The 27,637-nt window shown below is 39.1% G+C and overlaps 1 protein-coding gene and 1 non-coding gene across 6 annotated transcripts in view; both read right to left on the bottom strand.

Annotated features, from left to right (window-relative positions):
* FMN1 (formin 1) overlaps positions 1-27,637 on the bottom strand; it is a 415,982-nt gene that overhangs the window by 269,035 nt on the left and 119,310 nt on the right. The gene's annotated exons all lie outside the window — the stretch shown is intronic.
* On the bottom strand, positions 21,407-21,513 carry LOC137753827 (U6 spliceosomal RNA). The gene has a single exon (XR_011071593.1). It is a non-coding gene; the product is annotated as a U6 spliceosomal RNA (small nuclear RNA).

Here is a 27,637-nt window from a genome sequence, read left to right as displayed (position 1 = left end):
TGTTCAGACTTAAGGAGCTCATTCTAAAATGCTTATTGAAGCACGAACGTGCAAAAAGCCAGTAAGGGCCAAGAAACTCCAAGTAAATATCAAAGTAAGACAACTTGCCTTACCATCTAACAAGAATTACCTTTCCATATCACAACCTAATTAAGGTGGTGTGGTACTAAAAGAGGAATAACAGACAGACAAATAGACTAGAGAGCCCAGAAATATAACATAAATTTATGGTCACTAGATATGACAGAAGCAGCACAAAAGATCTTTCTTTAGAGTAAGAGTAGTCTTTTCAATAACTATTGGCTGGGAGAAGTGGATATTCACATGAAAACTGGATCCCAACTTTATACCATGTAATGAGCTAAACTGTAAAAAATGGAACTGTTAAGTATTTTATAAGATAACATAGCATAATATGTTTATAGCTTCAAGGCAGGAAGGAATTTAGGATTCAAAAAAGCATCCCATATAAAGGAAAAAAAACTAATAAACTTGACTGTATTAAAATTAAGAACTTCTTTTCATCAAAATATGCCATAAAGAGCGAGAAAAGACAAGCCACGGAGTGGGAGAATACACTTGGAACAAATAAAGATCTAGTATAAATATATGTAAATAGTTCCTAAAAAACTATGGAAAATGAAAAATAGACAAAAATGTCAATAGACACTCTAAAAAGAGGACATACAAGTAACAGATGAATTGAATGGTGTTCATTCTCAATAGTAATCAGGAATCAAGCTGGACAAAACTGACTACTGGTGAAGATGTGGAACAATGGAAACTCTCATACCCTTGTGGCAGGAGTGCAAACTGGCACAATCACTATGGAAAATGTTTGACATTTTCTAATAAGATTGAAGATATTCATACCTCCTTACCCAGCAATCCCAGTCCTAGGTACACAAATGAAAAAACTATACAAGGAAAGCAAAGAATATTAACAAAAGTCGGGATAATGGTGGCATCCAGGAGAGGAGGAGTTGAGTTGGGCTATGATGGAACAAGCGTGTTCACTGAAAAACTATTCTTTAACCTCTACGCCTTCTATACCATTTTCTTTATGTACACCTAACATTAAAATATAAGAGAAAAGGTCACTCTGGTTATAATAATTTTCTCATTTATCATATAAAGAATATCATGTAGGCATAAGAGAGTCTCTAGATGGATCAAATAAGAATAAAACAATTTAGTAAGTGTGAGTCTTGTATACATATTGAGCCCTAACCTATATGGTGATCAATATCTAAACCTTAATCAATTCCAAGTCTCTACAAAGTAAACAAAGGAAGCTTAGCTAAACCAAGCTTCCTGCAAAACTGATGCCCGTTGGGAATAACGTCTACATCCTAAATAGAAATCGCATAGAATATATTTGGAAATGATTCATTTTGTGTAAATGGTACCTGTAAGGGTGTGACAGATACAGTTATGACTCATCAACAGACTGATGAAGATCGCTGCAAAGCTAACACCCAGTAAATCTTGATTCATCTCCTCCTCAAACAAGTATTTGTGCCAACAGTCCCAGTGTGACAGGTGGCAAGAAAACACACCCCCATTCCTGACAAGGATGACAAAATACAATCTCTGGGCAGCACGCAGAAGGAGGAAGTTACCGCCCTCACTAGTGGAATGCTCACTTTGAGGGTTCATAAGAGAATGGTAAGAGAATATAAAGGTTACAGAATAACGAATCACAGTTGGTTGGTAGTTTTCAATTGTGTCTTGTTCGTGGCCGTCCCCTCCCTCCACATGTTTTGGGTTTGCAAATGCCTTGGAGTGGACCAAGGCAAATCCTCCCTGTCCCTTGGGGGTGACGATGGGGAGGCAGAGGTCTCCATTCAACACGAAGGATGTTTTTGTTTCTTAAAAAGAGAACTTGGGAATTCCCTCATGGTCCAGTGGTTAGGACTCCGCGCTTCCACGGTAGGGGCCACGGGTTCAATCCCTGGTCAGGGAACTAAGATCTCGCATATCATGTTGCACGGTCAAAAAAAAAAAAAAAAGAGAGAGAGAGAGAGAGAACTCAACCCTGAAATTCAGTAGTTTGGGGATTCTATGAATGTGTGAAAAGGAGGAATAGAGATTTGGACTATCAGGGCTTGAAAAAGGCAGACTTCTTTGAAGCCTCATTAGCCCCCAATGGAAACTAACAAATGGATTCAGATAATCTAGCCCACAAAAAAGAAGTCTGAAGAATGTCTTTTAAGAAAATACCATATAATATGGAAAGACAGAAAAAGGAAAAGGTATCCTGACTGACAGGATTCAACATTTTGGAGGAAAATAAGTAAGAACTTCCCTCCATAAAAATATAGTTCTTTCTAGTCAAGTACTTGATCTAATTGGTAGTGACCCTTTTTATTGTACAAACCTTTGTTTTTGATCAGCTCACAACAACAAAACGTCCTTTCTGCCAGATACCACTACAGGGTTGTGTTCTCCACTTCACCAAGAGCAAAGTTAAAGATGATCTAACGTGGGGGCATGTGGGAACCACTGCTGCAGTTTATCGCTGACTGAATGAGCTTCTCTTAATTACATAAGGGTATAGATAACGTTACTGAGTGCTGTTTCTCAGGAACTGTTCTAAGCACTTTACAGAGGTTAACTCATGCCATCCTCACATCACACAAGGTGGATCTTATGTCAAGGCCCATTTTACAGACGGGAAGACTGAGGTGCACAGGTTGAACAACTTCCCCCCAAACCACATGCTAGTCAGTACCAATGATGTCATTCAAGCCCAAAGAACCTGTGCTATTTCCTCCACAGAGTTTTTGTTTGCTTGTTTTCTTTGTGAGTTACTGTTGTTCTTATGGTTGGGTAAGCATCATCAGGTATAAACAAAACTCAAAATGCCTAAGAACTTTAAAGGTTGTTGGCTTTATCCAATTACTAGAATCACTTGTAAACTTGGGAAATTTTTCCCTAACTCTTTAAAAGGGGCACGGGGTATTTTTAATCACAGGGAGGTTTGATAAGTCTGGGGTCAACATGAACAGTGTGAGTCATGATGGATGGTTCCAGCAAGTTATGTGACTATGATTTGTCCATCTTCTCCATGGAGACTTCCAGGCCTGTAGTCACCAGTTTGTGGTTAAATCTGGTTTTCATTTATACTCTCTCTTTACACACACATCCTATATATCCCAGTCCCTCCCTACCATACACACATGACACTGGCAAAACTGGATTATGCACACAGCTGGGGAATTAGAGGATTTCTGATGTCCCCCCAAAATGAAAACCACAGCTCTATTCCTGCCCACGGACTCTAACGTGTGCACTGTGTGTGTCTCACATCGGCTTCACCCACTGTCTTATATTGTTCAGAAACACGTTCAAGTACGTACCTTCAGTTTTAAAGGATGCTTCCTCTGAATCGTATTTGGAGACTACTCAGTGTTTCCAAAGTTTTGCATGCACACCAGTGAGGTCATTTTTTTTTTGGTAACAGACAGCTGGACTTTAACAGCTGAATATTTATTTTATGTGCATTAGAAAAAAAATCAAACTAGCACATAAAACCCATGCTATCATGAGTATTACTGCCGTAAGACAGTGATGATAAGACACTGTTATAAGATACAGCTTAGTCCCTAGATTAGCACCATCAGCATCACCTGGAACTTCTTAGAAATGCTAATTCTTAGGCCTACCCCAGACCTACTCAATAAGAAACTTGGAAGATGCTTTAACAAGCCCTCCAAGTGATGAGGCATGTTAAAGTGTGAGAATCACTGCTTTAAGATAAGGTTAATTTTATTTAAGTAAAAACAAAGCAAAAAAAATCAATTGGCTTAAAGAAGAAATTAAAAAAAATAATATAAGTACTATAAGTATATGCCCCAAATTAAGGAGCTGGTGAGACAGGCTGAGACCTGGGACCCTTTGCTGCAGTGCTTGCAGCGGGACAAATGTCTCCTCAAGCAACAGAACACAAAGAAACTATAAGTGACTAAAAATAACTGCGTACATGCGCAGCTGGGGCAAATTATGGACAAGATACCAAAAAGACCAAAAACCCAGTGGCCACTTCTAAGGAGTCGGGAGCAAACGCAGGGTATTGCGCACGCACCCTGCACACAGCACCACCAAGGGGGTGGGGCCGACTACCTAGGCCACTCGTCCAGCCTGACCCGCCAATCCGCCCCTACTCTCACCCCATTTAAGGGCCAAGCTCATCCTCCCTCAGGGAGCAAGGGAATCTGTTACTTGTTTTCCCCTCCCTCCTGCTGCAGCAGAAGTCCCAATAAAGACTTGCCTGAATTTCTCATCTGGCCTCTGATCAATTTCTATTGATAAAGGAGGTCAAGAACCCTGGTCAGTAACACTGGTACATAATAAATGACATTTCGGAAAACATGCCAGTTACTGACAGATGAATAAACACGCAAACAAACTCATCCATGAATGAATGCAGGAACTTCCTCCAACCATCTCTAACGTTCACGATAACGGCGCTGGTCATGGAAGGCAAAGTCATCACAGACCATTTGCTCCAATATCTAAGAATAAAGTCAAATTTGAGCTCTCATATTTAATAAGCAAAGTGGGCGGCCTGGTCTGGGTGCACTGTAGCTTCTCCACATCAGTTTCCTCACTAGATGCCCATCAACAACAACACAGTCCACAGTAACTCTGCCATCTGGAAAAGGGATGGCTGTCTTGGTACCCGTCAGAAACAGCAGAAACCAAGAGAACAAAGTGGGGTGAAATCAAAGTCAGCAGCTGCCAGCCGGTCCGCACAACAAGACAATGTCAGTACAGCACCTTCTATCAGCGGGCCTTCAACAATCACACACGTGCTGGGAAACGTTTAATAAGGAGTCTAACTTCATTTTCTGATCTTTGACTGCTGACAGCTTCTTAAGCTTCACCTCTACCTTCTCCCCTGTGCCCCACATCTGGGCAATCTGATTAGAAAGTCTTTGACACTAGCAAGAAATTCGAACACACAAGCCACTGCCCAGAGCAGAATCCTCAGCCCAGCCCTAACCGTCTCCGCCCCGTGAACACCATAAACCCCCACGCCACTCTCCTACCCTTCCTCTCTCAAGGCATTTTCCAGCCAGCTTGAGAGGCCTGCCCTGCTCTCCTCTGAAGTCTCATTATGCTAGTGATAAACCTTCCCGTGTGTGTGTGTGTGTGTGTGTGTGTGTGTGTGTGTGTGTGTGTGTGTGAGAGAGAGTGAGAGTGAGAGAGAGTGTGTGTGAGAGAGAGAGAGGGAGGGAGGGAGAGAGAGGGAGAGAGAGAGAGAGGGAGGGAGGATAGTCAATTTTGGCATCTGAATCAAATTTTGGGCAGAAGGTCCATCCTGCCTCTTCCAAAAGGATGAGGCCATGTAGAAGTTATGTAAATCAATGGATCTACGTACTATGTTGTTCTATATACGTATAGAAGGGAGATGACTAGTTCCCACATCAGAAAAGTACAAGATGTGACACTAAAAGGGAGAAATCCCATGAACTTAGGAATTATCATATTTCAATATCTCTCCTTGTTCAAGAACATTTAGGATGTTTTCAGGCAGAAATATAAAAATGCCAATATTAAAAGATGGGAGAAAATCCCAATTCTTCAAGGCCACCAGTTTGCTTGGTAGCTCTTTCATCCCTGTGTTTAGTATCTCTATAAGCCCGGCACTGAACTAAGCACTGGGTATGAGAAAGTAAATGGCACACACTTCTAGCCTTAAAAAGCTTCTCAAGGTGTACATCTTTGAAATGTCTAAGAAGGCTTTGGCACTTATAACTTCGGTATTCACTCATTAAGACTTTATTTTCTTAAACGACTTCATCCAATTTCATTCAGTTATTTTATATGTAGGTGTAGAAAACTAGGGCACCATTCGCAAATATGCATCCACTTCCACCTCCCCTTTCTGCTTGGGATGTAACAAAGTACTTCCTATGGCTTTTGGCTTTGGCGAGCAGAACGTGAACTGACACGATGTAAGGAGCATTTACATTTTTTGCTTGCACACAGTCTGGCTTGCTTCCTGCACTCCTGCTATTTCACAAGAGAAGGACATACCCTAGGCAGCTACTACTGACTCAGCCTGGGTCCCAGAGAGAGAGCTGTGCAGACCTAAACCCTCGCCAGAGTCGGCAGCCAAGTCCAGTCTATGCACAGCCTTAAAGAGCCCAGTCTAGCTTAGCTGAACCACATTTGACCTTCATACCCATGCAAATAAATGCCTATTGTTGAAAACTACTGGATCTTAGCATGGTTTGTCACACAGCATTATTGCAGCAATAGGTGATAAACACGTATGTTGCTTCCAGCCAAGTTTACTATTTAGAGGCTCATACCATTTTGGAAGCTTTAAATAACTGGAATGGAGTCTCACCAACCAATATAGACAGAACAGGGCTTGGGGAAGAAGATAAATGGAGGGGGGAAAACACAACACATTTATATCCTTTAATACTCATAAAATGAGCTCAGAACAACAATTTGAGTCTCTTTGTCTTTGGGTGATGATGTAAAATACGTACAAAGGTCAGCGAATTTATGGCTATGTTTCTTTGACATTTACCTGGGTTCCCAAGGTAGGTATTCAGGACCCGGCACCATTTAATGGACAGCTCACCATGGGGAAAACCAGTCATTAAATCAAATTCTAGCTGCCAATGCTTGGATAACTTGCCTTTTCTCTTTGTCCTCTTCTCTTCCCCTTATTTTCTGTTCTGCTAAAATGGAGATACTAAGCCATTTTGAACTCCAGGAATACAAGCTCACTAAACTTTATTTCCCCCTTTCTATCTTTGTAGGTTTTTTTTAAATTATTTTTTTATTCAGTTACACATATATACATTCTTTTTTTTAACTTTTTATTTTATATTGGAGTATAGCCAATTAACAATGTTGGGACAGTTTCGGGTGCACAGCAAAGTATACATGTATCCATTCTCCCCCAAACTCCCCTCCCATCCAGGCTGCCGCATAACATTGAGCAGAGTTCCCTGTGTTATACAGTAGGTCCTTGTCGGTTATCCATTTTAAATCTATCTTTGTAGTTTTGAAAGCTACGAAACCAATCTACAGAGGCACACAACCTGTCAGTATAAAATTTAGGCTGCAACTGGAAGTACCCAATGCCTGCCACTAGGTGGCAGTCATTACAGTTCCTATTGAAACTTGAAACTTGCTACCAAGTGGCACAGTAATGCCTTAAAGATTTGGGGGCGGGGGGCAGGGAGGAGGAGGATGGGCCAAAGCTGTGAAATGAACATTTTTTTCTTTGCTATGAAAGATGGACTAGCATGGATAGGGTAGCTATATGAGAAAAATTAGAACAAGTAAGGGGCCTTTCCAACCAGGTTTCCAAAAAAGTTAAGTGACCCAATAGACTTCAGTTGTTATAGGTTCACATTTTTTAGTTCCCTCCTTAACCTGCACAGCAATGACATCTAAAGTAAAAAGCAAGAAAGTTAAGAGTCACAGGTGAGTACTAAAACAGGATGACATCTTGGAGAAACAAGAAATGGACTAGAGCAGCAAAGTGGTGCTCTGGGCCTGAAGTCCTGGGCCTGCTGAGCCCCAGGCGGGCAGGATGGCCTGGAGTTAGGTGACTGCAGAGCAGCAGGGCTAACAGGGCCTTCTGTGGGGCAGGAAAACAGCGCCAGGCTAGGCTTGCTGCTTAGAAAAAGGGACGAGGTTGGGTTCCTGGATGGTAAAGGGAACCTATAAGTAGTTGCTGTCAACTGCTGCCTGGGGGCTTAAGCAGGAGGCTATAGGCAGGGATTGAGACCAGACTCCAAGCCCTGTCCATCCCTGTCCCCAGTGACTAGAGCTTCAAGTCCCTATCACCACCTTGGGCTGGGAACCCCAAAACACCATTGTTGGAGCAACTTCTGGTCCGGGAGTCTTGTAAGGACCAGGTGAGCCACGTGTAAAACAGACAAGTGTAAAGGGGAAGGGAAAACTTTCTTTTAGAAAAGCATCCTATATACCATGAGCCTTCAAACGAAATTTCCAACACATATGAAGAAACCCTAAATATCAAGACAGGAAACAAAATCAACAATTGGAAGAGAAAATTATATAAATTTTAAATGTTAAACATTTAAAATATTTAAGTAATGTTTAGAATTCTTACCAAGATGAAAGAATAACAACCATTATAAACAATTATAGCATAGTAAGAAAAAATATATAAAAAGAAGTAACAATAGGTAACTACAAATTTAGAAATAACAGAAATGTAAAATATAGTCACTGAAAAGTTTAAGAGCTGGATAAACTCTGGCACAGTCAAGGAAAGAATTTGTGAATAAAAGATAATACTAAATAATTAACTAAAAATGCAGCATGAAACAAAAAAAGGATAATAAGAAAGAATTGCAATTAAGAAACTCTGGCCCTGATTAATAGATAACAAGGTAGACCATAAAACAGTACAGAAAAGAAAGTCTGTAAATAGAGGCATGCACATATGGAAACTAAATGTGAGAACTGACGGTGTACTGAAATTTGTGAGGGAAGGATGGACTATTTCTAAATCCAAATTTAAGAAAAATATTTATATTTCAAACCATACATGAGAATCAATTCCAGTGGATTAAAAATCTAAATGTGAAAAGCATGACAGAAAAAACTTTGGAAGAACATTAGAGTATCTTTATGACATTGAAATTCAAAAAGATTTCTTAAGCAAGACTTTTTTTAAAAAAAGAAAATCATGTTTTAAATTCAGTTTCACTAAAATTACCAAAACTACGTATGTCAAAAGATGCCCCTAGAAAGTGATAAGCCACACACATGGAGAAGACATTTGCAAAACATAGGAAGTACAAAAGATTAGCATCCAGGATAAACAAGTACTAGGAAGAAATGAGAAAAGCAACGAATAGAAAAATGGGCAAATGGATAGTACATTCATGGAAGAAGAGCTCCAAATGACTTTTTATAAACATATAAACAGACACACAATCTCACCTGTTCTCAGGACAATGCAAATTAAAACTACAATGGGATGCCATTTCACACCTAACAAACTTGAAAATATTAAAAAGTCTGCTAATACTAACTACTGGTGAGGAACAAGAATGAGAATTCCACACTGCTGATGGAAGTATTAACTGTTACAATCACTTGAAAATTCATTTTGACAACATCTACTAAATTGAAAGTTACACATAAATAAAACCAGAAATTCTACTCCAAAATTTAACCCAAGTGGGGTGTTTACCATGAACACAAATGTTTAAAAGAATACTTGAGGAAGCACCATTTATAGTAGTGAAAAATAGAAATAAATTTCCATCACAGCAGTACCGATAAACAAATATTGAGTGATATATTCACTCAAAGTAGTACTATGCAGACATTAAAATGAATGACCTGGAGCTATACATACCAACACAGATTAATCTAGCAAATATAATTTTGAGAGAAAAAGTTGCCAAAAAATACACACAGTTGGATGCCACTTTTAGACTTTTAAAACACATAATTGTATTATACATTATTTAGGGATTTTATACCTAAGTATAAAGAAGTACATGGGATTAATAAACAGTTTCACATAAGGGGAAGGTAGAAGGCACACAGGAGGCTGCAAATGTATTTCTAACGTTTTATTTCTTAACGGAGGTGTTGGGTATGATCATGATCTTGAATGCAACTAACATCTTAGCCTTGAAATACATAAAGCAAAAACTGACAAAATAAGTTAAATGATAGGAGATAAGTAATACCCCTCTATTAGAAATTGTAGATCAAGCAAATAAAAACATAGTGACTGGAACAAGTAACAACCCTGACTCTCTATATCCCAGAACCCAACAAAAACAACACATCCTCTTTTCAGACACATGATACATTCGCAAAAACTGATGATTCACAGAGAAAATTTCTCAAAAAATTTCAAAGTAATACTATTATACAGACCATGTTCACTTTCTATAATACAATTAAATTAAAATCAATAAGAGGATAGACTAAAAAGTAAAACTAAAATTAGCAAATCTAATTAACCAACTTGTGAAAATAAACCAGGTAACTAAGCAGGGTTTATTCCAAGTATGCAAGAATTATATAACATCTGAAAATTTATCTGTGATATCTAACACACTAATACACTAAAGGAGAAAAACCGTCATATCTCAAAATCTCAAAGTGACACAGAATGACACAGAAAAGTATCATGATAAAGCTCAACAGGCATCCTTGATTTTGAAAAGAAAAAGAAAACAACTCTGAGCTAATTTAGAATAGAAGGAAATCAAATTCAGGACATCAAGAATTTTCCAGCGAACTTCATATGGAATAGTGAAACTTCAGGAAGCAAGATTAAGAATACCCATGGCCACTCACATTTCCCTGCATGTACTACAGGTCTGGGGCCATGCAGTTAGAAGAGAATGAGATGTAAAAACTGGAAAGGAACAGACAATACTAGTATTATTTATAATGATACGACTGTCAATATTTATATGGTAATACCATTTGTACAGGGTTTAGAAAACCCATGCTATACACTGTCAAGGAATACACAGATGACACCATTCACAAGTGACCTTCCTGTAGGTGTGCATGGTGGTCAGCCCCACAAAAACCTTGGGAGAGTGGCTGGGGAGACGGGCAGAGAAATTGGATTAAGGGGGGTTACAAAAGGGGTCTCAACCTTGGCTTCACAAGTCTGAAGAAAATATGGCAAAATGTTTAAGTATAGATGATTAATATACAAGTGCTCATTCTACTTCCCTATTTTTCTATTCGTTCAAAATTATGCAGGATTCTCTTCTACAAAAGATAACGGATGTGTTCAAAAATCTCATATATATATATATACTTTTTTCTACATAAAACTTGGTTTAAAGTCAGTGAGAAAAATTGCCTACCTCAAACAGAATGCATATCCAAAGTCCTAGTAAAAATACATTCCTCATGGGGCACATACAAGCATTAGATGATTTGATTTGACTGAAAACTTTGGGAGAAGTTCTCCACTCTTTAGCTTGTTCTCCAATAAGTTCTCCACTCTGTAACTGACAGAGCCCTTTAAGGCCAACAAAAGGAACCTCAGGAGAAGGGGAGGTGAAGGTCAGTCTCTGGAGAGGCAGGTGAAAGCCAGCCAGCTTTAACTTGACTGGAAGTGGAATTTTCTAGTAAACCAGGCCAGACAAGTACCCAAGAGGGCAGGCCACCTGCCCAGGTTTCTAAGGGCAACAGGACACTTGTGTCTCCCACATGGTGGAAAAGTACTCCAAAATACAACATACTACACCTGCCACTGGGCTTAAGTGCCTGTAAGTATAAGGTCTTGATTTGCATTGCTTCTACCAGTCAGAATTTAAGAACTGATTTTTCATGTCTATATCTATTTTCAAGTCTCTCTCAATGCTAACACCAAAGATGAGAAAACCTATTAAACATATAGGAAAAACAACAAAATAAGAGTTTGGGATGGAAAACTGAGTGGCAGCTTCTCTGCAGGAATATAGTAAGAAGCAAGGTCACAGTGAGACCCAGCCCAGAAAAACTGGACAGCGCGACAGCCCTCGAGTCTAGCCCATACCTCCACAGGGTTGCCAGATTTAGAAAATAAAAATGCAAGATGCTCAGTTAAAAGTGAACTTCAGATAAACAGATCATTTTTTAGTGTCAGTGTGTCTCATGCAATATTTGGTACTTATACTAAATAGTTATTGTTTATCTGAAGGTCACATTTAACTGGACACCCTATATTTTATCTGGCAACCCTAGTCAGGATCTTTCGGCACTCTTATGGGGAACTGTACACAACAGGCCAGGAATTTCTAAAATTGGAGACTACGTGTACACACAGGTAGAAAGAGAGTCACACTAGAATCTTTTAGCTAGCCAGAAACACTGGTTCTAGACATTTCAGTCTGGCTTGCCGTCTTTAAAATCTCCTGAATTTTGCTGTTTTAGTTTTACAATGGAAGTTTGAGTTTTGTTTTCTTCCCAAGTAATCTGATCTTTTCAAATGATTTTTCACTGAAAGTTACAAGAAAGTCAATTACCTGCTTTTCAAAGTGAACACAATGAACAGTGACCCCGAATGAAGTGGACACAACACACACAACACTAATGCACACATTACCTACCTTCCCTTCTTGTAGAGAGTGAGGAATACCATTGGTTAGAGCATTATGAAGACAAGCACACACTGATTCACAAGCAAAACACAGTTGCCCCTCAAACACACACTTCTGAAAAAGCAGTCACACCCAGATGACTACCTCTGATCTTGCTACAGTGTTACTACAGTCAAAAATCAGCCAAGATAAACCAGAGATACAACCAGCTTGCTTGTGAAAGCCAAACTTCTGCATCAGCCAACCAACTTAACCCCTCCCGGTAAAGCCTCTATTCGAGGGTTCTCAGCCTCGTCTACATGTTACAATCACCTGCGGAGGCTTAAAAACTACTGAAGCATAGATCCCAGCCCAGAGGTAGATTTAATTGGTATAAGATGCATGTTAGGCACTGGAATTTTTAACAGCTTTCCAGGTGATTCTGACAGACAGCCAAGGCTGAGAACCACGGCTACTGTTAGCATGTTCCTCAAACAATGATGTCTGGTGAGGGCAGAAGGTGATGCCTATATCTAGACTGTAAAAAGCATGCTCTCCATCTGCTGCTAACTCCAAGTTCTCCTCCATCCAAGCTGATGCACCAAGAGCCAACGCACAGGACTTGGGTTCTTCCTTGCCCTCCTGTAGTTCCCCTGAAATTTTAGCATCCAGAAATAATGTTCAAAGGGCAAGATGATATAGAAGAGACTGCAGATGGGAATAAAAATGGCAAGATCTTCCGGTCAATCCCATTTTACTGGTAAACCCCAAAGTAACCTGCCAGATTATCATTCTAGAAGTGCACCATCTGGGCAGCATGCAAAGGATATCAGCTCAATTCACAGAAATGTGCAGTTTTTTAATTGAAGTATAGTTGATTTACAATACTGTGTCAGTTTCAGGTGTACAGCAAAGTGATTCAGTTGTATATACATACACACACACATATATTTTTTCAGATTATATATATACACACACATATATCTTCAGATTATTTTCCATTAGAGGCTATTACAAGATATTGAATATAGTTCCCTGTGCTATGCAGTAAATCCTTGTTGCTTATCTATTTTATGTATAGTAGTTTGTATCTTTATTCCCATACTCTTAATTTATCCCTTCCCCCTTTCCCCCTTTGGCAACCATAAGTTTGTTTTCTATGTCTGTGAGTCTGTTTCTGTTTTGTATGTACATTCATTTGTATTATTTTTAGATTCCACATATAAGTGATATAACATTAGTCTTTCCCTGTCTGACTTATTTCACTTCTCTAGGTCCATCCATGTTGCTGCAAATGGCATCATTTCATTCCTTTTTTATGGCTGAGTAAATATTCCATTATGTATATACACATCTTCTTAAACCAATTATCTGTTTATGGACACTTGGGTTGTTTCCATGTCTTGGCTACTGTATTGTAAATAGTGCTGCTATGAACATTGGGGTACATGTATCTTTTTGAATTAGAGTTTTCATCTTCTCTGGATATATGCCCAGGATCGGGATTGCTGGATCATGTGGTAGCTCTATTTTCAGTTTTGTTTTTTTTTTTTTAACATCTTTATTAGAGTAAAATTGCTTTACAATGGTGTGTCAGTTTCTGCTTTTATAACAAAGTGAATCAGTTATACATATACATATGTCCCCATATCTCTTCCCTCTTGCATCTCCCTCCCTCCCACTCTCCCTATCCCACCCCTCTAGGTGGTCACAAAGCACCGAGCTAATCTCCCTGTGCTACGTGGCTGCTTCCCACTATCTATCTATTTTACGTCTGGTAGTGTATATATGTCCATGCCACTCTCTTTTTCCCAGCTTACCCTTCCCCCTCCCCGTATCCTCAAGTCCATTCTCTAGTAGGTCTGCATCTTTATTCCCGTCTTGCCCCTAGGTTCTTCTGACCATCTTCTTTTTTTTTAGATTCCATATATATGTGTTAGCATACGGTATTTGTTTGTCTCTGACTTACTTCACTCTGTATGACAGACTCTAGGTCCATCCACCTCACTATAAATAAGTCAGTTTCGTTCCGTTTTATGGCTGAGTAATATTCCATTGTATATATGTGCCACATCTTCTTTATCCATTCATCTGTCGATGGACATTTAGGTTGCTTCCATGTCCTGGCTATTGTAAATAGAGCTGCGATGAACATTTTGGTACATGACTCTTTTTGAATTATGGTTTTCTCTGGATATATGCCCAGGATCGGGATTGCTGGATCATGTGGTAGCTCTATTTTTAGTTTTTTAAGGAACCTTCATACTGTTCTCTGTAGTGGCTGCACCGATTTACATCCGCACCAACAGTGTAGGAGGGTTCCATTTTCTCCACACCCTCTCCAGCATTTATTGTTTGTAGATTTTTTTGATGATGGCCATTCTGACCAGTGTGAGATGATACTTCATTGTAGTTTTGATTTGCATTTCTCTAATAATTAGCAATATTCAGCATCTTTTCATGTGCCTGTTGGCCATCTGTATGTCTTCTTTGGAGAAATGTCTATTTAGGTTTTCTGCCCATTTCTTGATTGGGTTGTTAGTTTTATTTGATATTGAGCTGTATGAGGCTGTTTGCATATTTTGGATATTAACCCCTTGTCATTTACATTATTTGCAAATATTTAGAAATGGGCAGTTTAGTCTGGTAGCAAAGCTTCAGGTGCTACTGGCTGATACACCCAACCGACTCTTCAGAGTGAAACCCGGTCAGGAAACATACATCCTTCATCCCCAGAAGCCCTAGTCAGAGGTTCAAGGCAAAGCCTTGATTAACTCTATTACAGAGATGAGATACTCCTTAAGTTTCTCTTCCTTCCTACTGATAAAATGATAGACCAAACCACAGGAAGTCATTTTCACTAGTTCAAAAATAAAATAGGAAAAGGATAAATTTGCTATCACAAAAGATAACATGCCTTCCAGGTTTCTATGACAAATGAGAATTTTCTTGTTTACTGAGGAAATGACATTATCAGAAATAGTCTCTTCCTGCAAATTAAAGCTGGTTCAGAAAACCATACAAAACTTAAATCATAAAATCATGGCATTTTAAAAATTTTTATACAATTTAAAAGGTTACTTTCCATTTACCATTAGTACAAAGTATTGGCTACATTCCCCGTGTTGTACAATACATCCTTGAGCCTATCTCACACACAAGAGTTTGTACCTCCCCCATCCCTACATTGCCCCTCTCCCTTCACTGGTAACCACTAGTTTGTCCTCTGTATCTGTGAGTAAAATTACAGAATCTTAAAGACAAAATTTCAGAAGGCACTTAGACCAGAGCCCCTCCCTCAAAGTACATAGGAAGAAACTAATATCCAAATAAAATGACTCATTTGCTTTAGAAGCTCAGATCCACACACAGGTGAAAACACATTTTATAACTACAAGAGGAAAAGAAAAACACATGGCTATTCAGCAGAGCTCATATTTCCTGACTAATTCTAACAAGTATTTTCTACCATACTCCAAAGCCTCTTCATGACTTTTAAATGAGGTCAGATGTTCAGAGTGAAGGAAGAGGGCAAGAAATGGAAGTTCTGAAGGGGGCAGAACATACTGGGAAAAGCAGCTGCTATGAACACAGGAGTGTCAGTCTAGGAACACGTATGAAGAGCCGTGGACAGGGTGGGGGGCCCACTCACACCAGGACCATGAGTCACAGGGGCAGAAGCACAGAGCTGCACCTTTTTCTCCAACAGCTTCTGCAGTCCAGATCAAGGGAGGGAGATGCAAATGTTTCAATCCCTCCAGGGCTGGGGTTTTGTCAGACGGCTGCTACAGAAGGTCAAGACATCAAGGACATTACCAAGAATGTGACTGAAGAAAGAATTTCAATGCCCTAAGAAGGAAGGGAAGACAGGAAAGGCTGACAGACATCAAGGAAGATGTTTGGCGTCAAGTCCCCAAGGAAGAGAAGGAATCTGTGTTTTGAGGGAACTGAGGGGAAAAGCTGGAGTGAAAGATGATGGACAGAAACTGGATGTTATAATTTATCTTCTCAAGATAAAAGCTCTCTTGAGTAAACATAAGATCTAGGATGTAGACACCGAGCATCACCCGATTGAAATGAAAAAGACTGCCGCTGGGAGGGAAGAGAGGCCAGGATTTGGAATGGGTTATCTATGTGGCCATTAAAGGAAAGTAGAGGGAGTGACCTGGAAGGTCAAGGGATGAGTGTATGCAGCAAGAACAGGTAACCTTGAAAGTCACACAATACATCCTGAAGCTCCCCCAAAGCAGAAGATCATGTGACTCTTTATGGGTTGATATTCTAGCTTACTTGGATTTTTGTTTTGCTTTTAAGAGCTCTCACATTACAGGGATAAGGAGCTTGCAATGAATATATCCATATGGGTTTAGTAGCGTCATTAGGATCTGGTTGTGACTATTAAGCCAAGTAAATGTTAACACTTACACGTAGCATTTTCTATTACCAAGGCATATTTAATGCTCTCCTAATAACATACAGTATTTCCTCAAACATAAGGCATCATTGATTTTAAGATGAATCAGTATTTATGTACCACTAGGAAAGAAAAAAATGCTGCCAGTTTTGATTGTAAAATGTCAATTGTAACATTGTAATTTTAGATGTGGATACTGTGTATCATACATTAGGTGAAATATATTTTGACCTCATTTAATTCCTATAAAAGTTTTATGTATTTTATGTGGGATGTACTGTTATTATTGCCCCCATATTAGAGATAAACTGAGACCCAGAGAGATGAATTCCTTGCTCATGTTCACATGGTTAATAAGGAGGATCTGAACCCAGGGAGCCCGGCTATAGGATCTCCTCTGAATACTAGCCCAGTTCCATCAATATTCATTGACGAGGACAAAAAAAAAAAATCATGGTAACACCCACCCAAGCTTTCCACTCTCACTACCAGAAGGAGCCAGCATTCTGGAGGGTCTGCAGCTGATGCAGCCTGAGGACATGGACTTCCTCACAGGACTCACATCCCACAGAACAGATGTGACTCAGGCCCAGTCCTCTGCAGAGGATCTATACCCCAATTAGTGGTTTCCTGAAATTCATCCCTCATGGTACCAGCTAGTCAGCACCAACTCATCCCCACACGTCCACAGGTTTTTTCTGCTTGGCCATTACCATATCCATTCATCTTTAGTAATATTTACTCTTCCTCTTCCAACTGTCATCATGTGCCTCATTTCGTGAGGGTGACTCCTGGAGCCCCGTTCACAGCTGCTCCTAATAGAGAAGCCACAGCTGAGTAAGTACCCAGATGCATCCAGCCCTCGGATTATACAGCCTCCGGCTGCTCTGTCCCTTTGGCTCTCTCAGCCAGCAAGCTGGAAGTCAGGCTCGTGGATTCACGCACTCCCTTTATAGCTCACTGCCTTAGTTACTATGGTAACAGATGTCACAGAAATACAAAGTCAGAGTCACTGTTTCCATGTCCTATTACCATAGGAACAAACATTCAACCTCGCTGGTAATCAAAGAAATATTAATAAAGTGTAAGATACCGTTTTTGTTCCTCTATTTGGAAACCATTTTGAAATCATGAAACCCAATGTTTAAAAAGCAATCAATAGAATCATGAAGTGTTAACATCGTCATCAACAAAAATGGACTGCTGCTAGAACCAGCTAGTATGAACATTTACGGACTGTCTTCTGTGAATTGGGCATTGTGCTAAGCGGTTTGCCTTATGTACTCTAATCCTTAGAGGGAGACATGATAGTATTCCATCTTATAGGACACTGAGGGCCACTGGTTAAGAAAATAAAATGCGTACTACCTTTGAGGAGGTCAATTTGGCTGGAGGTATCCTCTCGTAACTGAGACAGCAGACTCCGGACCCAGGAGGTCTGGTCTGCATCCTAGCTCTGCCACGTACAAGTAGTGGGATCTAGCTTGAGTTATTTCACACCTTCTGTGCCTGTTTTCTCATCCTTAAGTAAGGGTAATGATGATTCCTACCTCACAAGGCTGTTGTAAAGATGAGTTAACATTTGTACAGTACTTAGAGCAGTGCCTGGCACATAGGTGTATGATACATATTTTTAGCTGTTATTGCTATTTATTTCATTTTCACTCTTAACTGATAACTTTGCTTCCTACTTCACTGAAAAACTGAAGCAGCCAGAAGAACGTCTGCATCCTCCCACCTACCAGCATTGATACCCATATTCTCTGCCCTTGGGTCTGTTACTAGAGATGACTTTTCATGCTCTTGGATCTGTTACTACAGATGACTTTTCATGCTCTTGGATCCGTTACTACAGATGACTTTTCATGTATTATCAAAGCCAACCCCTCCGCTAGTACATAAGATCTCTATCCTAATCATTCTCTTAAAGAGATCATTCCAGGAAGTCTGCCTTCTTCCTACCTCAAATTTCCCCTTTCTATTGGAACCTTCTCTCGGGCATACAAAAGAGCTATTATGTCTCCCATCTTAATCAGAACAAAATGAAATCTTTCTTTTGATCCCCCATGCCCCACCAGCTACTACTCCCACTTTAGTTCCTTTTGCAAAACTTCTCAAAAATGTGGTCTCCATACTGTGTCCAACTGCCATTCTCTTAAAGCCACTCCGAATTAGACTTTTGCCCCAACCCCTTCCACCAGTGTCCTCTATGCTTCTAAATTCAGTGGTCATTTCTCAGTCCTTACTTTTCCTGCTCTACCGTTTGACACACTCCCTCCCCCCACACCCCCACTCCTTGATACACTTTTTCTCTTTAGCATCCAGAACTCCACCATCTCTTGCTTTTCCTGCTGCCTCGCTGGACACTCTTTCTCAGTTTACTTTGCTGATTCCTCCTCTTCACCTCAATCTCCTCCTGCTGGAGCTCCCCAGGGTCACTCACTCCTGGTTCCCCTTTTCTATCTGCACTCAGCATCTCACCAGTCTGAGTTTTAAATATCAACTTTTCTATGCACAAATGACTCCCCTATACATGTCTGCAGCTCAGAAGCCCTCCTCCCCAACTCCACACTCCTATAGCATCCAAATGCCTGCAAACACTTTCTTGTATATGTCAGATCGACACCTCAAGTTTCACATATCAGAAATAATGCCCGATCTTCCCCCTCCCAGCCACAGTCCTCTCCTCCAGTTGATGGCCATCCCATCCTTCCATGGCTCAAGTCAAAAACTCTGCCGTCATCCCTGACTGTTCTCCCGCACATCCAACCTATCAGGAAATCCCGATGGTTCTGCCTCCAAAACAAATCCAGAATCTGATTATTTTTTACTGCCTCCTTTGCTATACCCATAGTCCATGCCACCATCCCCTGAGCAAGCCCAATTTCTTGCCTGGATCACCATAATGATCTAATAACTGTGATGTGGGTCTGCCTGGCCCCAGACTCCCCTTCCCCGTGCCCCAGTCCCTAATTCAACACAGCAGCCAGAGTGGGCTTTTTCAGACAAAAAGAAAATCATGTCAAGCCTCTGCTCAAAATTCTCTCACAGTTCCTGCCATTTCACTCTCAGCACAAAGGCCAACATCAAACAAGATTCCACATCGGCCTGCAACACTGCCTGTCAGGGGTTCCTTCAACTGTTTTGTGCCATGGACCCCTTTGGCAGTTGGCAGTGTCTATGCATCCCTTCTCCAAATAGTATTTTTAGATGTATAAAATGAAATACAATACACTACAGAGGAAACCAACTCAGTTTTAATTTTAATTGTGATATAGTAACACGCGTACTCCCTTTATTAATACATTAAATAAGAGGATCTAGTGGCAGGTCTAATTACTAACATAATTTTGATGTGATGTGGTGATGAACACAACCATATTTTAAGATATCTGCAACACCTATCATGTGATATGATAATATCTATGACTTCTATTGCTGACAAGGTCATTGGTTCTACTAAGCTATTCTAGGTTTTCGGTCTGCTGAAAAATGTTAAATTTCAGTTAGATGTTATTGTTAAAAATAAAAGTGAAATTTTTTCCCACCCAAATTAATACACCCCTGAATTCTGTCCCTGGACTCTTAAGAGGTCCTTAGACCCCAGGTTAAGAACAGCTGACTCTACATTTCTTCTCAAATCTCCTTTTCTGGCTAACTGCTTAACAGCTGCAGTTACCCAGACCACACAACACCCATTCTGTACTCAGAGCCTTTGGACTGGAGCTTCCCTTCCCCTGCATTCCCTTATCTCTTTCTCTTTTCTTATTTCTTTGCTCAAATGTCACAGTCTTAAGGAGTCCTACCCTGACCACACTATTTAAAACTGTAACCAACCCTTCCACTACAATCCCAATGCCTCTCATCTGGCTGTTCTTTTCCATAGCATTTATCGCCATCTAAGCTACAATTTATTTACTTTATTTCTTTATTATCTCTATTCACCACTATCATCCTCCCCCACTCCCTTAGAAGGCAAGCTCCTAGAAAGCTGGAATTGTTTTCTTCTTGATTCACTGATGTATTCAAATGCCTTGAACAAGTCCTGGCATGTAGGTGTTCAGACAATACTACTTAAATAAATGATGCATTTCAAATAAAATTACTGTTGAATGTATATTATGTGAATTATTTCCTCTATACACAATTCCATGTAAGAACACATTATAAGATTTTATCCTTTCATCATCACTCCATATCTGATATTTCTTTCCATTCATTCCAAAGTGGATCCTCATTTCAGTTCTTAGAAATGTCCCTATATTTACTGAGAAAGGATGGGGCATGGTGTGAGCTGGTGTAAGGTGACATGCCTATCAGTTTAATGGTGCAAAACCAAGGTTCAAATATTGGCTTCTCTCTTTACTAGCTTTGTAAAGCCCAAGAAAAGTATATAATTTTTTCTAAGATGCAGTATCCTCTTTAGTAAACTATGAATAATTATCTACCTCATAACATTACACTAAGGATTACAGTTATTTAATCCATGTATAACATTTAGTTCATTTCCATAGGGCCTGACAGATGTAAAACACAGATTTGTTATTAGTTATTATCACTGAGAAATGGAAATACCCTCCTGGAGTACAAGCAGCAGAGTATCCATTTGTGCCATTTATGAGTGTCTGGTATCCCCCCCTCTCAGAAAGGATAATTTAGAAGAGATTTCTAAATTGTAAAAGCAATATAAGCATGCTTATATTTAAGAATTGGAATTCAGAAAACATGAAAATCCACCCCTTAAGATGCCACTGTTAGTATTTTGCTGTACTTCCTTCTGTTCTTTGTCCTATACATCTTATCAGGGTTGTAACCATTCACATCTAGTTTTTGTTTTTGTTTTTGTTTTTTTAACATCTTTATTGGAGTATAATTGCTTTACAATGGTGTGTTAGTTTCTGCTTTATAACAAAGTGAATCAGCTATACATATAAAAAATATGGAACACATCACGAATTTGCATGTCATCCTTGCGCAGGGGCCATGCTAATCTTCTCTGTATCATTCCAATTTTAGTATATGTGCTGCCGAAGCAAGCACCACATCTAGTTTTTAAAATGACTTTGAACTCTGTAGTAACTGACTTATTTCTGATCCTTATTAATATTAAGAATACTGAATAGCCAAAACAAACTTGAGAAAGAAGAATGGAGCTGGAGGAATCACTCTCCCTGACTTCAGACTATATTCCAAAGCTATGGTAGTCAAAACTGTATGGCACTGGCACAAAAACAGACACATAGATCAATGTAACAGGACAGAGAGCCCAGGTATAAACCTACACACTTATGGTCAATGAATCTAAGACAAAGGAGGCAAGAACATACAATGGAGAAAAGACAGTCTCTTCAATAAGTGGTGCTGGGAAAACAGGACAGCTACATGTAAAAGAATGAAATTATAACATTCTCTAACACCATGTACAAAAATAAACTCAAAATGGATTAAAGACCTAAATGAAAGACCGTATACTATAAAACTCCGAGAGGAAAACATAGGCAGAACACTCCTTGTTATAAATCGCAGCAATATATTTTTGGAACTGCCTCCTAGAGTAATGGAAATAAAAACAAAAATAAACAAATGGGACCTAATTAAACTTAAAAGCTTTTGCACAGCAAAGGAAACCATTAACAAAATGAAAAGACAAAATGTGGAATGGGAGAAAATATTTGCAAACGATGTGACTGACAAGGAATTAATTTCCAAAATATACAAACACCTCATACAGCTCCATATCAAAAAACAAGCAATCCAATCACAAAATAGGCAGAAGACCTGAACAGACATTTCTCCAAAGAAGACATACAGATGGCCAACAGGCACATGAAAAGATGCTCAATATCACTAATTATTAGAGAAATGCAAATCAAAACTGCAATGAGGTATCACCTCATTATCACACATCAGTCAAAATGTCTATCATCAAAACGTCTACAAATAATGAATGCTGGAGAGGGCGTGGAGAAAAGGGAACCCTCCTACACTGTTGGTGGGGATGTAAATTGGTGCGGCCATTATGGAGAACAGTATGGAGGGTCCTTAAAAAAGTAAAAATAGAGCTACCATATGATCCAGCAATCCCAATCCTGGGCATATATCCAGAAAAGATGAAAACTCTTAATTCAAAAACATGCACCCCAATGTTCACAGCAGCACTATTTACAATAGCCAAAACATGGAAACAACCCACGTGCACATAAGCAGATGATTAAAGAACATATATATACATATATATGCAATGGAATATTACTCAGCCATAAAAAAGAATGAAATATTGCCATTTGCAGCAACATGGATGGACCTACAGAATAAGTGAAGTCAGACAGAGAAAGACAAATGTTATATATCTCTTATATGTGGAATCTAAAAAATAATACAAATAAATGTATATACAAAATAGAAACAGACTCAAAGACACAGAAAACAAACTTATGGTTACCAAAGGGGAAATGGGGGGGGAGGGTTAAATTACAAGTTTTGGATTAACAGATACACACTACTATACATAAAATAAATAAACAACAAGGTCCTACTGTATAGCACAGGGAACTGTATTCAATATCTTGAAATAACCTATAATGCAAATAATCTGAAAAATATACATATATATATATATATACACACACACACACACACACACACATACCTGAATCACTTTGCTGTATACCTGAAACTAACACAACATTTTAAATCAACTATACTCCAAAAAAATTTTCTAAATAAATAAAGACATTGATTCACTTTAGAGAAAGAAAAGAACAAAGCAAGACAGAAACCACACACTCCTGTCTCACTGACCTCCCAGAGACACAGCTCAGAGTTATGGATGATCAACTCATACCTGACACAGAAGCAGGATGGTCCTCCAGGTACAGCACAACACGACAGAATGTCTTTGTTCCTGGTAGTGACATTGACATTCCCACTCTCCTTCAAACACCCTACAGCTGATCGGAGTTTGGGTGAGGAGGGGAAAGAAAGTGTGAGGAGGTTGGGGAAAGAGTCTAGAAGCTTCTTCCCTGAGACTCTAGAAAGATGGGCTGACTCCACAGGTGCAGGGGTGGGAAGGGAGGGGAGCAAGTACTCTGAGCAGGCTCATACTTGAGGGAACTGGCTGGTTCCTTTATAACCTTAGGCTCCGGTTCTAGCCACTAAGAACCAGGCAGTAAGCCACAGGGAAGGGAGCTCTGCGATGCCCTCGGGAAAGGCAAACAGCATTGACACGTTTTGCAGAAATGAACCTGCCACCTTCAGTTTCTTTGGCACACAGAACTAAATAAATGTCAGCTATTATCACACACATGATCATGCCTGGATCACATCCAGTGAGCTACATTTTTAACATGGTCACAGGTGATTCTGAGGCAGCAGTTTTCAAAGTACAAACCAGAACAGTGCTCTTCAAACTTACGCTCATACACCCACTGCAATTTTTCTAAAAAATACCATACTCCTCACACATTTTTAAATTGACATCTGAAATTTGTCACTGTAAGTTTAAACAGTTGCAGAAACAAATTCTGGACAATTTATGAATACTGATCTTAAAAATATAACAATTACTCTTTTAAATGTAGTTAATAGACTCTAATAATACCATATTTGCCATTCAGCATTATCTGTTTAAAAAGGCTGTGAACAAATGGCTTTAACATTCAGGAATTTTACCTGGTTCCTTCTCCTCCTTTTAAACATTTCAATTTCTTTTCTTTTTAACAGAATTTATCCAAAAGTAATAGTTTTATGCTTCAATGCCTATTATTCACCCTCTCATAATTTCCAAGGAATACAAATATAAAAATGATTTTTAAAAATTTTCTCTGATCACAAAAGTAGTTTTAGGTTTACTTCTGGGCTGAGTTATAAAAATATTTTATTAGCACCTAACGTATGAAAACATATTGAAATGTGATAATTATTAAACATTAAAATTTAATTGGAAATGTAGCTTATTGGAATGGATAGGATCAATTTTTTGGTCCTCTAATAAAGGCTTCCCAGATGCCATTATTTGAAATTACCCTTTCTTTGACACCCTGGAGGTTTTCACATCTGAGCAAGGTAGAGCAAGATTTGGAATAGGTGAGATACCTTCCCTTTATAAATTGGGTAGGCGATCCATTTAAATTAAGAGAGTACTAATGAAAGCTGAGGATCTGGAAGGTAATTTGCTCAAAATTATCCATGCCTCTACCCCTTGGAGGGTCCTTCTGCATCCCCCAGTTTCAAGACTACTGATCTAGCACTATATCCAAAATACCTATGCATCTTGTGAAAAAGGCAGATTCATGGACCCTACTCCAGATACCTGAATTAACAGGATCCCCAGATTACTTTTCCCCTCACTAAAGATTGAGAGACGAATTGGGATATAAAACAAACACATAAAATGTTAAATGATGTACAATTTAAATAAAAATTCAACAATAGACAACCTATCATAGGTAGTACCTGGTGGCCAAAGGATTCGGAGACGCTCATGAGAGGGTGGGATAGTCAAAGCCTTTTTTTTTTTTTTTTTTCCAAAGGCTTTCTAAAGGAAGCAACGCTGGAACTGGGGGAAGGATGGGTAGAATGTGAAAGATAAAGAGGCAGAGGTAAATGGTTTACCAAGTTTGGAATGTAAGGTATTGATTTTGTTGACTAGGGAGGAGCAAGTAATGCCCTCTAAAAGTGACTCATCACAGAGACTCCCTGGTGGGACGGCAGTGGGTTATTGTGCCTGAGTGGTGCAAACATAATTACTTACTGTTGAAGACAGAAATATGTTGAGAATATTTATTTAGGTAAATTGGTTTTAGACCACTGGTTTTGTGTGAGTTTGTTTCAGGCAAATTGACCTAGAGCTGAACACGTATTTTATCCATGGGTTGGGTAATCCATAAACATAAGGATAACTATATATCACTATTAAGTCCCACATTCATTCCAGGCTGGGCAAAAAAAATGAGTTCAAATTCAAATTATTTTATTCTTCTAGCAGCCCTGGCAATAGGCTTAGCAAAAGCTATAAGCCATCACCGAAAATGAAACCAAGAGCATCTAGGCTTTTTATTAACTCTGATTCCGTTATCACTGAGTATCACAAAGATTTTTTTAAATGCATCTGTTCACAGGAAAGTAGAAATCACTGACTGCGCCTTTCATCTATCCTTTGGACCACTATAAGGACCACTCCAAACTGGTCTTCCTACTTCTCCACAGCAGCCACTCACCTCCGTGCCAGATCCACACTCATCCTCAATACCTCTAAAGCAGGCTGACAACACCTGTATTTGGTTCTGTTACTCCCCTGCCTAAAACCTTCACGCCATATAATTTCTCTCTCTCCTGAAGACCTGACCTCCTCAAAGTCTACAGACATAATGCCCTTGCATATCATTCCCCTTGCCTCTTATCTATCAGTCATAATAAACTACCTGCTATTCTTCAAACAAGCCCTGCTCCATCCTTCCTCTGCCTGTTTGGTCTAGCTTGCCTCCACCTGACTTATCCAGCCTACTCTCTTCCATGTCTGCTCAGGAGGCCTGTCCTAGTTCCCCCAAGTAGGATTGATCATACTCTCCTTTTGTGTTCTATGATATGCTATACATTCTTCAATAAGAGTATTAGACCATTTTATTGCACTTATCTGTGTACATTTCATCTCTCTCTCCCCCATGCTACTCTCTGTCACCTACCTACTACCCTGCCACCAAAAAAAAAAAAGAACTGAGTTGCTTGAGTGAAAGGATCTTGCCTGATACATCTCTGAATTCCAAGCATCTATCAAACTTACCAGTATACAGTAGATGCTCAGTAAATATGTGTTAAATGAATGCATGAACATATTATTATTTGTAATAGTGGAATTAATAATCAATGAATTAGACACTAATAATGCGTTAGATGTTACTAAGTAAGAGTTAGGTATGATCTAGAAGCAACAGTAACTCTGATGTCACCACCAAGTTACCTGCAACTTCTAAGATTACAACACAAGATAGAATATGTGTTCTAACTAAGTCAAGGGAAATCCCCTAGGAGTCGCCCTCACTATGCCATGTAACTCAACACACAATAGCAACTGTTTTTCAAGGTTCATTTCCACTTATCTTGATTGGTGCTACACTGAAGAAGAAATCTTAACGCTGAGGAAAAAAATAACATCAGAGAACACAGGGGGCAGATCTAAAAACCATTTGGCTGTTGTTTCCATTTTAACAAATCCAGTGCTCCACTGTGGAGTCACTGTATACTTTGCTACTTAAAATGTAGAAAATGTCCCCATAGTTTTCCTTATCTTGAATTCACAAAATTCATTATATTTGGCTAAGACCTTTCCTTATTTAAAATGACCAGAAAATCAGCAAATCAAATTCAGCATTTCATCATGATGAAATAGTGCAGAGATGGTTCCTCACTAATGAATCTAAAATGCAATTACTGGATAATCAGATTAAAGAAAATCACATGAATCACACTGTCATTTCAGTAAATATATCCCTCATACATTAAACTCAAACTAATTTTTGTGACATCAACACTTAGAAGCCCAGATATATAAAGAATGTTCCTTAACTTGATAAAGATAATTGACCAAAAAAAATCTCTGACCAACATAATTTTTAACTGGAAAACATTAGAAAGAAGCCTATAAAATCAGGAATAGCACAAGGAAGCCTACTAACCACCACTTTTCTAGCTTTGTTTTGGAGGCCCTAGGCAGTAGAAAAGGTCTAGTAAAAAAAGATAGGTAACAATTTGTGTTTTATTTTCTAGTGTTAAAAACCTGATTAAAAATGGGCAAAGGATCTGAATAGACATTTTTCCATAGAAGATACACCAGTGGCCAAAAGGCACCTGAAAAGACACACAACATCACTAATAATTAGAGAAATGCAAATCAAAACCCAATGAGACACCACACTGATTAGGGTGGCTAATATTAAACAAACAAAAACTCAGAAAATAATAAGTGTTGACAAGGTGAAGAAATTGGAACTTGCTCACTTATAGTGGGAATGTATCACTATACATTCAGCAGCTATGAAAAACAATACGGAGACTCCTCAAAAAATAAAGATAACATTGCCATACGATCCAGCAATCCCACATCTGGGTATACACCCAAAGAATTCAAAGCAGGGTCCCAAGGAAATATTTGTACATCCATGGTGAT

The sequence above is a fragment of the Eschrichtius robustus genome, chromosome 1 (assembly GCF_028021215.1).
Source record: "Eschrichtius robustus isolate mEscRob2 chromosome 1, mEscRob2.pri, whole genome shotgun sequence".
Lineage (NCBI taxonomy): Eukaryota > Metazoa > Chordata > Mammalia > Artiodactyla > Eschrichtiidae > Eschrichtius > Eschrichtius robustus.
This window is presented reverse-complemented; position numbering and strand designations above follow the sequence as displayed.